At 52.0% G+C, this 13,394-nt stretch overlaps 1 protein-coding gene across 28 annotated transcripts in view; it reads right to left on the bottom strand.

The window, feature by feature from the left end:
- The window catches only part of JAKMIP3 (Janus kinase and microtubule interacting protein 3), a 109,444-nt gene that overhangs the window by 74,063 nt on the left and 21,987 nt on the right, over window positions 1–13,394 (bottom strand). For 27 of the 28 annotated variants that reach the window (XM_068140235.1, XM_068140242.1, XM_068140239.1 and 24 more), the window contains one exon: window positions 4,330–4,475. The exons of the other annotated variant lie outside the window; for it this stretch is intronic. The gene's annotated coding sequence lies outside the window, so the exon portion shown is untranslated. The remainder of the gene's footprint in view (window positions 1–4,329; window positions 4,476–13,394) is intronic. 28 annotated transcript variants of the gene reach the window in all.

The following is a 13,394-nucleotide window of genomic DNA, read 5'->3' as shown; positions in this document are numbered from 1 at the left end:
GATTCTGTGATTAGTGTGATTTCAGTACTGAAGATGTAAGTGCTGCTAGATCTCAGTGGGCATTCTAAAGCACACCACCAGCCCAACTTGTACATCTCCTTGCAGAAAGTGAAGTAGTTTATAGATTCAGAGAATGGTTTGGGTTGGAAGGGACCCTGAAGGTAAGGATAAGAATACACCAGGTTGGAAGAGACCTTCGAGATCATTGCGTCCAACCCATCAACCAACACCCTCTAATCAACTAACCCATGGCACCAAGCACCCCATCAAGTCTCCTCCTGAACACCTCCAATGATGGTGACTCCACCACCTCCCTGGGCAGCACATTCCAATGGGCAATCACTCGCTCTGTGTAGAATTTCTTCCTAACATCCAACCTGAACCTCCCCTGGCACAGCTTGAGACTGTGTTCTCTTGTTCTGGTACTGGCTGCCTGGCAGAAGAGACCAACCCCCACCTGGCTACAACCTCCCTTCAGGGAGTTGTAGAGAGCAAGAAGGTCTCCCCTGAGTCTCTTCTCCAGGCTAAGCAGCCCCAGCTCCCTCAGCCTCTCCTCACAGGGCTGTGTTTCAAACCCCTCCCCAGCTTTGTTGCCCTTCTCTGGACATCTTCCAGCAAGTCAACCTCCTTCCTAAACTGAGGGGCCCAGAACTGGACACAGGACTTGAGGTGCAGCCTAACCAGTGCAGTGTACAGGGGCAGAATGACCTCCCTGCTCCTGCTGGCCACACTGTTCCTGATGCAGGCCAGGATGCCATTGGCCCTCTTGGCTGCCTGGGCACACTGCAGGCTCATGTTCAGCCTACCATCAACCAGCACCCCCAGGTCCCTCTCTGCCTGGCTGCTCTCCAGCCACTCTGACCCCAGCCTGTAGCACTGCATGGGGTTGCTGTGGCCAATGTGCAGAACCTGGCACTTGGATGGTTAAGGATCACCCAGTTCTTTAGGAGCAGTGGCTATGATGCAGGAAGTGAATTCTCCTTTCCTCTCAGACACTCCACCACACTTCAAGGCTCAAAATTCCACTGGAGTTACTGGCTGTAACTACAGCCTGTGGAACTTCTTCTCCCAGGCAGCCAGTACCAGAACAAGAGGACACAGTCTTAGGCTGCGCCAGGGGAGGTTCAGGCTGGAGGTCAGGAGGAAGTTTTACACAGAGAGAGTGATTGCCCATTGGAATGGGCTGCCTGGAGAGGTGGTGGAATTGCCATCACTGGAGGTGTTCAGGAGGAGACTTGACAGGGTGCTTGGTGCCATGGGTTAGTTGGTTGGGTGGTGTTGGATGATAGGTTGGACACAATGATCTTGAAGGTCTCTTCCAACCTGGTTTATTCTATTCTAATTTCACAGATTCATGGAATGGTTTGGGTTGGAAGGGACCTTGAAGATCACCCTGTTCCAAGGTCCCTTCTGAGCTAAACCATTCTATGACTCAATAAATTCCCAGTGAAAGTGGAGTAACTGGGAATAATCCCAGTGATCTGGAGAGGGTTATTAGCAATGCCTCTCAGCCTTAATTCCCTGGGCTTAACATTGTGCCATTCCATTACCTTGATCACAAACCAACTGTTTGATTCATGCCAGCCACCTTCCCAAGGAATTCCTGTCCCTGTAATTAACCACAATCAGCTGTCACCCAGATGGCATCCCATGCTGTAGGAGCACTGGATGGAAATGCTCCTAGCCTGTTATTAACAGCCACAGCTAACAATTTAATGCTACATCTCCAGCCCCTCTCCTGCATGAACACACAACACAGCTGGAGCTGGGTGGAGAAGGCAGTGCTGAACTGTAACACTGCTAGGGAAGATCTGCAGCTCTTGGGGTTTATTCAATTTATGTATCAGCTGGAAAATAACAGCCTCTGCTGTGGCAACACAAACATTGTGGCAGGCACTGCAGAATTAAGACTAATTTGCTGAATGACTCATCCTCATCAAAGCCAGCTTTGGGGAGCTGGGCAGCATGGAAGGACCATGAAGGGAGGAGCAGCCTTGCTTCAGGCTGACCATGGCTGCTCAGAAAAGACTTTTCCCTGTGACAGTTTATTCACAGAATCATGGAATGGTTTGGGCTGGAAGGGACCTCCAAAGGTCATCAAGTCCACCCCCCCCGCACTCAGCAGGGACATGCGCACTTGCAGCCCGCAAAGCCAATCAGATCCTGGGCTGCATCAGAAATGTGGCCAGCAGGTCAAGGGAGGTGATCCTCCCCCTCTGCTCAGCTCTGGGGAGACCCCACCTGCAGTACTGCCTCCAGATCTGGAGCCCCTATTACAAGAGGGATCTGGAGGTGCTGGAAGGTGTCCAGAGAAGGGCCACGAGGATGAGCAGAGGGCTGGAGCACCTCTCCTGTGAGGACAGACTGAAGGAGTTGGGGCTGTTCAGTCTGGAGAAGAGAAGGCTCCCAGGTGACCTCATTGTGGCCTTCCAGTATCTGAAGGGGGCTACAAGAAGGCTGGGGAGGGACTTCTGAGGATCTCAGGTAGTGATAGGACTAGGGGGAATGGAATGAAGCTGGAGGTGGGGAGATTCAGGCTGGATGTGAGGAGGAAGTTCTTCCCCATGAGAGTGGTGAAGCCCTGGAATGGATTGTCCAGGGAGGTGGTTGGGGCCCTGTCCCTGGAGGTGTTTAAGCCCAGGCTGGCTGAGGCTCTGGCCAGCCTGATCTAGTGTGGGGTGTCCCTGCCCATGGCAGGGGGATTGGAACTAGATGATCCTTGTGGTCCCTTCCAACCCTGACTGATACTATGATACTATGACCTCCAACTGGAGCAGGCTGCCCAGGGCCACATCAAGTCTCATCTTGAATGTCTCTAGGAATGGGACCTCCACCACTGTCCTGGGCAACCTGGGCCAGTGTTCCACCACCCTCAGACCAAAGAACATCTACCTAATGCCCAGCTTCTTAAGAATTTCATAGAGAAGGTGACTGCACGCCCTGGAAAGGCACCCTTCCCTTTCAGCAGGAGCTGCGGAAGTGCAGCAGCACCTGAAGGATGGTTAACTGACAGCTTTAATGCAACCTGCAGTGCCACAGGGCTGGAGGAGATGGGAGAGAAAAGTTTACACTTCACTCAAGCTGTGCCAGGGGAGGTTCAGGATGGATGTTAGGAAGTTCTTCACAGAAAGAGAGATTGGCCATTGGAATGTGCTGCCCAGGGAGGTGGTGGAGTCACCATCACTGGAGGTGTTTAAGAGGAGACTGGATGGGGTGCTTGGTGCCATGGGTTAGTTGATTAGATGGTGTTGGGTGATAGGTTAGACTTGGTGATCTCAAAGGTCTTTTCCAACCTGGTTAATTCTATTCTATTCTATTCTATTCTATTCTATTCTATTCTATTCTATTCTATTCTATTCTATTCTATTCTATTCTATTCTATTCTATCCTATCCTATCCTATCCTATCCTAACAGCAACAGACAAGAATTTGAGTAGGAAATTGATTAACCTTCCAAAGAAAAGAGTCCCAAGTCATTATAGAGCCATCATGCTCTTAGAAGAAGCTGCTCCTTCAGCCCAGCAACACTGAGGAGCAGATGGATTGTGGTCTGATTTTTTCATTATTAAACCTCTCAGTTTAAATAGCCATTGATTGACAGTTGCTGAGACTCCCCTCCCCAACTTCAGCCCCTCTCTGACTCTTTAATAGTCAGCAGGTCAAGGAATCACAGAGTCCTTTTGGCTGGAAAAAAGTCTTTAAGATCATGGAACCCAACCATTCTCTAACTCTACCCAGGCTGGGGCTAAACCATGTCCCCCAGCACCACATCTCTGCCTCTCTGAAACACCTCCAGGGATGGGGATTCAACCACCTCCCTGGGCAGCCTCTGCCAGTCTTTGAGAACCCTTTCAATGGAGAAGTTACTTCTAATCTCCAACATAAACCCCCCCTGGGGCATCTTGAGACCTTTTCCTCTTGTGCTGTCACTTCACTTGTTCCTTGGAGAAGAGACAACCCCCACCTGGCTCCAATATCCTGCCAGGGAGTTGTAGAGATCCAGCAGGTCTACCCTCAGCCTCCCTTTCTTCAGGCTGAACAACCCCAGCTCCCTCAGCTGCTCCTCACCAGCCCTGTTCTCCAGACCCTTCATCAGCTTTACTGCCTTTCTCTGGACCTGCTCCAGCCCCTCAGTGTCCTTCTCAGAGTGAGAGGCCCAAAACTGAACCCAGTACTCAAGGTGTGGCCTCACCAGTGCTGACTACAGGGGGACAATCACTTCCCTTAGCCCATAAACTGATTTAGAATGGAAGCAGAAGTAAGGCCAAGCTGCCAGACTCAGTGGAGATCAATGGTGCTGCTGCTTTAGGGGGTGGCTGCAGGACTCACCGAAGGTGACAGTGATGGGGACTAAAACCATTCCTCTCTCACAAGCATCCACTTGGTGAGGCCAGTCCTGGGAGGGGCTGCAGGTCCAAAATCTCATGGAATCACGTGTGAGGCCTCCAGCATGACCTCAGACAGAATGCTGATCCCTGGGAAAGACCAAGAGAGCTCTGGGTGAGTTCTGGTGCAAGGGAGGTCTCTTGAATTACCATAACTGACAAGACAGGGAGCTGCTTGTCACACAGGGCTAGCCTCTGGCAGGAACATCCAAGAGATGCCCTTGGGAGAACATCCATTTGGGGATGACAGAGGAGCTCAGGAGAGAGAAGCTGTTCAACTCTCACCCTGCCATCAGCTGAGGTTTCATGCTGAAAACCACCCAATGGGGCTGCTTAATGTGTGGAGTGGGCAGCACTGAATTGCAGAAGCACAGAATATGGCTGGAGGAGACCTCCCAGTCCATCTAGGCCAACCTTTGACCCAGCACTGCAAGCTCACCACAAATGAACACTTGGTGTGAGAAATGGGTGGGAAGAGCCTGTTGAAGACAACAGTTTGTATCTGCTGGCATACAATCAGCTGCAATCAGTTGAGGTACATGGAGTTCTACTGCATGACAACATCACAGCATGGGGAAGGGAAACAAAAGCCAGGTCTGGAGATCATTATGTGCTTTGAGGGTTAGGAACTCAGAGTTTAGAATTTCAGAATTTAGAATCAACCAGGTTGGAAGAGACCTTCAAGATCATCAAGTCCAACCCATCACCCAGCACCACCTAATCAACTAACCCATGGCACCAAGCACCCCATCCAGTCTCCTCCTGAACACCTCCAGTGATGGTGACTCCACCACCTCCCTGGGCAGCACATTCCAATGGGCAATCACTCTCTCTGTGTAGAACTTCTTCCTAACATCCAGCCTAAACCTCCCCTGGCACAGCTTGAGACTGTGTCCTCTTGTTCTGGTGCTGGCTGCCTGGGAGAAGAGACCAACCCCCTCCTAGCTACAACCTCCCTTCAGGGAGTTGTAGAGAGCAATAAGGTCTCCCCTGAGTCTCCTCTTCTCCAGGCTAAGCAGCCCCAGCTCCCTCAGCCTCTCCTCACAGGGCTGTGCTCCAAATCCCTCCCCAGCTTTGTTGCCCTTCTCTGGACACCTTCCAGCAACTCAACCTCCTTCCTAAACTGAGGGGCCCAGAACTGGCCCCAGGACTCAAGGTGTGGCCTAACCAGTGCTGAGTCCAGGGGCAGAATGACCTCCCTGCTCCTGCTGGCCACACTGTTCCTGATGCAGGCCAGGATGCCATTGGCCCTCCTGGCTGCCTGGGCACACTGCAGGCTCATGTTCAGCCTACCATCGACCAGTACCCCCAGGTCCCTCTCTGTCTGGCTGCTCTCCAGCCACTCTGACCCCAGCCTGTAGCACTGCATGGGGTTGCTGTGGCCAATGTGCAGAACCCAGCACTTGGATGTGTTCAATCTCCTGCCCTTGGACTCTGCCCATCTGTCCAGCCTGTCCAGGTCCCTCTGCAGAGCCTCTCTACCCTCCAGCAGATCAACTCCTGCCCCCAGCTCGGTGTCATCAGCAAATTTACTGATGATGGACTCAATGCCCTCATCCAGATCATCAATAAAGATGTTAAAGAGCACAGGGCCCAGCACTGATCCCTTGGGGCACACCACTAGTGCCTGACTGCCAGCTGGATGTGGCACCATTCACCACCACTCTCTGGTCTCGGCCCTCCAGCCAGTTCCTTGTGCTCCTTCCTGAAGGAAGGTGGCAATTCACCAGACCAGAGCTCTGCAGGGTTCAGGTAGAGCATGGCCATGGTGTTCATTCATGGCGTTGCCCAATCCCTCATTAGAAACTGGGAGACAGGACAGCAGCATAAGGTTTTGTCTCCTTCAAGGAGAGAGTTGCAGAGACACAAACATAAGAGAGCTCCAAGTCATAGATGGATACAAGATACAATCCAAGAGGGCTCCTACTTCAGCTCTGGTTCAAAAGCCAAGGTCTTCACAGGTCAGAGCAGCAGCTCCCAGCTGGAGAAGCACAAACTTCTGAAGTTACTAACATCAAGTCTTCACCCTTCTCCTCTACAATGGCACAGGCTGCCCAGGGAGGGGGTGGAGTCACCATCCCTGGAGGTGTTCAATCCAAAACATGAGCAAATGTGGCACTGTGGCACATGGGGTAATGGTGTTGGGTAGAAGGTTGGACTTGATGGGTCCTAGAGGTCTTTTCCAACCTCAGAGATTCTATGGTTCTCTGAACTGGGGCATCACATCTGCAGCAAACTCATTTACTGTGGGTCAAGTTACTTAAGAAGCTTAGAAAATTGTTCTAGACATGGATGGGCCCAGAGTCACCCCTGAAAGCAAGCAGAACTCTGATGACAACCAGAAACAACTCCTGAGCATCCAGCTGCAGGTCAGCAGCCCAAGCAGACAGGGCTTCCCTCCACAGCACCTCTGTGTCCCAGCCCCACAGTGTGGGCAAGTTCTCTGGGAGAGAAACACTGAAGGAGACACTGAGGAGGAGAAGCAAAGCAAAGTTGCCCTTCTCAGCCTGGCTGAGGAGATCTAGCTGGGGTGTTCAGCTCCTAAGGCTTGGCTACAAAGCACCAAATCTCTTTCTTTGTTTTGAAGAGAAGAAGAGAGATTGAATTTGCTGAAACTGACTACTGCTGGGAAGGACCTCTGGGGAGAAAGACCTGAGGATGCTGGTATGACACAAGCAGCTGCCCAAGGGGGTGGTGGAGTCACCACCCCTGGAGGTGTCCAAAAAAGCTGTGGACATGGCACTTGGGGACATGGTTTAGTGGCCATGGTGGTGTTGGTTAGTGGTTGGACTGGATGATCTCAGAGGGCTTTGCCAACCCAAACAGTTCTACAGTTCTGTGACACAAGCCTCTCATCCTGGAGGCTGCTGCCATGCCCAGGACTTGTAGATGTGGTGGAGTTACTCTGCTGCTGCCCTTGTCAAGGTGATTTCTGCTGGGGGTGTCTGAACATTAACCAGATGTAGAGGGCTGAGAATCTTTAAGCTATAATCTGATTTTTGAAAGCTGATTTGATCTCTGATGCTGCCTCAACCCCATTTGCCTGGTGTGCAGACATCCATCTCTGCAGCTCCGATACAGGGGAGGGGGGAGGTGTGTGCTTCAGGCTTCCTCTCACTGTGGGGAAATCAGAGCCATTCTTAACTGCATCAAGATTTCAAGGGGAATCAGGGAGTGAGGGTTGTCTCACCCTAACTGTGGAGGAATTCTTCAGAGTGAGGGTGGTGAGACTGGAACAGGTGGCCCAGGGGGGCTGTGGATGCCCCCTCCCTGGAGGTGTTCAAGTTGAGGTTGGATGAGGCCTTGAGCAAGCTGGTCTAGTGGGAGGTGTTCCTGCCCAGGGCAGGGGAGGTGGAACTAGATGATCTTAAAGGTCCCTTCCCTTATCTTGGGAGAACATCCTCCTGTGCAGGTGTTCCCCTCTCAGACCTGTTTAGATGGCTTGGCAAAGTGCTCTGTGAGAGAGCACTGTGAGGGCAAACCTTCTCCTAGACAACTCCATCCACAGATGGGAAACAGCTGCAGCCAGGCTTTTCCCTCCTGTGGAATCTGGGTCAGCTGGGATTTGAAGTCAGGATTTTCCTACCTTTCATCCTTTTGCACTTGCTCCTTCTGAGCCAGTTGCTTCTCCCATGGGTTGTGCTACACTGATCTTTAGCTAAGAGGATGTGTCTGTCCATCTGGCTCCTGACTTTCTGAGTGTTGCTCATACCCACAGGGAGCAGAGACACTCGATTCTGCCCAGGGGAGGCCAGCTGAGGGGCCTGGGGGCACAAGAAATGTAAAGTCCTGCAGCTGAGGGAGAACAGCCCCATGCACCAGTACAAGTTGAGGGATGAGCTCTGGGCAAAAGCTCCTGGGAGGCCTGTTGGACAACAGAATGACCAGGAACCAGCAATGTGCCCTCACAGCTGAGCAGGCAAATGCTCTGCTGGGATGCACCACAAAGAGTGAGGCCAGCAAGTCAAGGGAGGTTCTCCTCCCTCTCTACTCTGCCCTGATGAGGCCACATTTGGAGTACTGGGTCCAGTTCTGGGCTCCCTGGTTCCAGTAGGACTGGGAACTACTGGAGAGAGTCCACTGGAGGCTACAAAGATGCTGAGTGGGATTGAAGGAGGAAAGGCTGAGAGAATTGAGGCTTTTCAGTCTGCAATAGAGCAGACTTGGGGGGTGTGGTGCCTTACCAATGCTGATCAGTACTGAAAGGGTGGGTGTCAGGAGGATGGGACCAGGCTATTTTTTAGTGGTGTCCAGTGACAGGAGAGGGGGCAATGGGCACAAACTTGAACATAAGAAGTTCCATCTAAACATGAGGAGGAACTTTTTTCAGGGTGTTGGAGCCCTGGAGCAGGCTGCCCAGAGAGATGGTGAAGTCTCCACCTCTGGAGGGATTCCAAACCTGCCTGGATGTGCTCCTGTGTAACCTTCTCTAGGTGAAACTGTCTTGGCAGGGGGCTGGACTGAATGATCTCCAGAGGTCACTTCCAACCCCCACCCTGTGATTCTGTGAATGCTGCCTGCTGGGGCCTATGTGCCTGAGACTGAACACATCCAAGTGCCAGGTGCTGCACATTGGCCACAGCAACCCCATGCAGAGCTACAGGCTGGGGTCAGAGTGGCTGGAGAGCAGCCAGGCAGAGAGGGACCTGGGGGTGCTGGTTGATGGTAGGCTGAACATGAGCCTGCAGTGTGCCCGGCAGCCAAGAGGGCCAATGGCATCCTGGCCTGCATCAGGAACAGTGTGGCCAGCAGGAGCAGGGAGGTCATTGTGCCCCTGGACTCAGCACTGGTTAGGCCACACCTTGAGTCCTGCGTCCAGTTCTGGGCCTCTCAGTTTAAGAAGGAGGTTGACTTGCTGGAAGGTGTCCAGAGAAGGGCAACAAAGTTGGTGAGGGGTCTGGAGCACAGCCTTGTGATGAGAGGCTGAGGGAGCTGGGGTTGCTTAGCCTGGAGAAAAGAAGGCTCAGGGGAGACCTTCTTGTTGTCTACAACTACCTGAAGGGAGGTTGTAGACAGGCAGAGGTTGATCTCTTCTCCCAGGCAACCAGCATCAGAACAAGAGGACACAGTCTCAGGCTGCACCAGGGGAGGTTTAGGCTGGAGGTTAGGAAGAAGTTCTATACAGAAAGAGTGACTGCCCATTGGAATGGGCTGCCCAGGGAGGTGGTGGAGTCACCATCACTGGAGGTGTTCAGGAGGAGACTTGCTGGGGTGCTTGGTGCCATGGGTTAGTTTTTAGGTGGGTTGGATTGGTTGATGGGTTGGATGCGATGATCTGGAAGGTCTCTTCCAACCTGGTTGATTCTATTCTATTCTATTCTATTCTATTCTATTCTATTCTATTCTATTCTATTCTATTCTATATGTGCAGCACAACCAACAGCAGCAGCTGAGGATGCTCTGCTTCAACCTAACCTGAGCTCTGAGCTTGAGCAAGTCTGGACAAAGGATAGGTGAGAGATGTGCAAACAGACTGAGATAGTGAAGTTGTAAGAGAAACCTATGTGAAAGATGTGCTGATGCTCCTGTGAGGAGCAGGCAGAAAGCTTCTCAGCCTGACATTCTTCCCTGTGGGGGTGGTGAGGCACTGGAACAAGCTGCTCAAAGATGTTGTGGAGGCTTCAAGCCTGGAAAGTGTTCCAAGCCAAGCTGGATGGGGCCTTGTGCAACCTGGTCTAGTGGCAGATGTCCCTGCCCATAGCAGGGGGTCAGAACTAGATGATCTTTAAGGTCCCTTTCAAACCAAACCATTCCATGATTCTATGACCTGGACCTGAGCAAAGCCTTCGACACTGTCCCACACCACATCCTGGTCTCCAGGCTGGTGACACATGGGTTTGATGGGTGGACCACTAGATGGATAAGGAACTGGCTTGCTGGTGGCACCCAAAGAGTGGCTGTCAATGGCTCCATGTCCCAGTGGAGGCCAGGGACAAGCAGAGTCCCTCAGGGATCAGTCCTGGGACCTGTCTTGTTCAACATCTTTGTGGGTGCCATGGACAGTGGCATTGAGTGCACCCTCAGCAAGTTTGCTGATGACACCAAGATGTGTGGGGCAGCAGACAGCTGGAGGGAAGGGAGGCCATCCAGAGGGACCTTGACAGGCTGGAGAGCTGGGCACAAGCCAACCTCATGAAGTTCAACAAGAGCAAGTGCAGGGTCCTGCATCTGGGTCGAGGCAATCCCAGGCACAAATCCAGGCTGGGCAGGGACTGGCTGGAAAGCAGCCCTGAGGAGAGAGACTTGGGGGTGCTGGTGGAGGAGAAGCTCAACAGGAGCTCTCAATGTGCACTTGCAGCCCGCAAAGCCAATCAGATCCTGGGCTGCATCAGGAGAAGTGTGGCCAGCAGGGCAAGGGAGGTGATCCTCCCCCTCTACTCAGCTCTGGGGAGACCCCACCTGGAGTACTGTGTCCAGTTCTGGAGCCCCTATTACAAGAGGGATATGGAGGTGCTGGAAGGTGTCCAGAGAAGGGCCACAAGGATGATCAGAGGGCTGGAGCACCTCTCCTGTGAGGACAGACTGAAGGAGTTGGGGCTGTTCAGTCTGGAGAAGAGAAGGCTCCCAGGTGACCTCATTGTGGCCTTCCAGTATCTGAAGGGGGCCTACAGGAAGCCTGGGGAAGGACTTCTCAGGATCTCAGGTAGTGATAGGACTAGGGGGAATGGAATGAAGCTGGAGGTGGGGAGATGAAGGCTGGAGGTGAGGAGGAAGTTCTTCCCCATGAGAGTGGTGAAACCCTGGAATGGGTTGTCCAGGGAGGTGGTTGGGGCCCTGTCCCTGGAGGTGTTTAAGCCCAGGCTGGCTGAGGCTCTGGCCAGCCTGATCTAGTGTTGGGTGTCCCTGCCCCTGGCAGGGGGGTTGGAACTAGATGATCCTTGTGGTCCCTTCCAACCCTGACTGATTCTATGACATGTGAGCTGCCTTTGAGCCAGCAGATGTATGGCCTCAGTGAAAGCCTTGTGTAAAACAAGTGGAAGGGAGAACCTGAATCCATTTCAGTGTCTGCTTAAGGGCTGGCCAAGCAGGTAATTAACAGCTTAAGAAGATTTAGTTGCATGAGGTGTGAAAAAAATCCAGTCAGGGATAGAGGAAAAAAAAAAAGAAGAGGAAGAATCACCATGAAAAGAGGGAGAGTCAGAGCTGTGAGCTCCAAGGAGCATAGCTTGGTCTTGTACAAGGACCAATGTTGGATATTCTGTAATGCAAGAGTAAAGGGTGGGACAGCAACATCTGCTGATGACTGAGGATTATTTAGGTCAGCTGAGATGCAGGAGGAAGACAAAGCAAGGAACAAAAACAAAGAAGAGAAACAATCAAACAATAACCTCAAAAATAGAAGACCAGGTAACCAGGCAACATGAAATCCACGCTGGGAAAGGAGCAGATGAGCTCTGCTTAAAACTCCAGTTTGCAGCCAGAGGTTTGGAAGGCAAGATCAAGTCATCACTGAGGACTCAGTTATGGGCACAGCCAGGTAAATCCACAGAATGGTTTGGGTTGAAGGGGACCTTAAAGGTCAACTTGTTTCAACCCCCCTGCCATGGACAAGGACACCTGCACCTAGACCAGGTTGCTCAAGGCCTCATCCAACCTGCCCTGGAATGCCTCCAAGGAGGGAGCACCCACAACATCCCTGGCAATATGGAATGGAATGGAATGGAATGGAATGGAATGGAATGGAATGGAATGGAATGGAATGGAATGGAGTAGACCAGGTTGGAAGAGACCTTTGAGATCATCAAGTCCACCTTATCATCCAACACCATCTCATCAACTAAACCATGGCACCAAGCACCCCATCCAGGCTCTTCCTAAACACCTCCAGTGATGGTGACTCCACCACCTCCCTGGGCAGCACATTCCAATGGCCAATGTCTCTGTGTAGAACTTCTTCCTAACCTCCAGCCTAAGCCTCCCCTGGTGCAGCTTGAGACTGTGTCCTCTTGTTCTGGTGCTGGGTGCCTGGGAGAAGAGGCCAGCCCCCACTTGGCTAAAACCTTCTTTCAGGCAGTTGTAGAGAGCAAGAAGGTCTCTCCTGAGCCTCCTCTTCTCCAGGCTAAGCAACCCCAGCTCCCTCAGCCTCTCCTCACAGGGCTGTGTTCCAAACCCCTCCCCAGCTTTGTTGCCCTTCTCTGGACACCTTCCAGCATCTCAACATCCTTCCTAAACTGAGGGGCCCAGAACTGGCCCCAGGACTCAAGGGGTGGCCTAACCAGTGCAGTGTATGTCCCAGTATCTCACAACAGGAGATGGCACATGGGACAAAAAGCATCATAATGCTGCAGGGAGGGAAGTGGGGGGGCACCTCCTGTTACACTCATACTCATCTCACAGCAGCACAGTTGGTACCACCAGGCCATAAAAGAAGCAGGATGTGTGGATCTGCTGAGGAGGCACTAAGCAGGCAGTTATAAGATGACTGCTATTAGCTAGAGCAGGATGTTCCTTCACTTCTCCACACTAATGCATGAAGCAGAAGACACCCTATAGGGCACTGGCAGGAGGGGAGCTACAGGATTTTCCCTTTCATTTTGTATAGAACCCTGGAATTGTTTTGGTTGGAAAAGCCCTCTAAGATCAGAGAGTCCAACCATCAACCCAACACCACCATGGTCACTAACCCATGTCCCCAGGTGCCATGTCCACATGATTCTTGAACACCTCCAGGGCTGGCGACTCCACCACCTCCCTGGGCAGCCTGTTCCAATGCCTGACCACTCTTGCAGCAAAGAAATTGTTCCTAACATCCAACCACACCACAAGCCCTGGCAGCAGCTCTGTGCCATGCCTGCCTCCTAACCCATGAATAGAATAGAATAGAATAGAATAGAATAGAATAGAATAGAATAGAATATAGAATAGAATAGACCAGACCAAACCAGACCAGACCAGAAGAGACCTTTGAGATCACCAAGTCCAACCTATCATCCAACACCACCTAATCAACTAAACCATGGCACCAAGCACCCCATCCAGTTTCTTCCTAAACACCTCCAGGGATGGTGA

The sequence above is a fragment of the Melanerpes formicivorus genome, unplaced genomic scaffold, assembly GCF_026170545.1.
Source record: "Melanerpes formicivorus ecotype bairdi unplaced genomic scaffold, bMelFor1.0.p_v2 SCAF_6, whole genome shotgun sequence".
NCBI classification, from domain to species: domain Eukaryota; kingdom Metazoa; phylum Chordata; class Aves; order Piciformes; family Picidae; genus Melanerpes; species Melanerpes formicivorus.
This window is presented reverse-complemented; position numbering and strand designations above follow the sequence as displayed.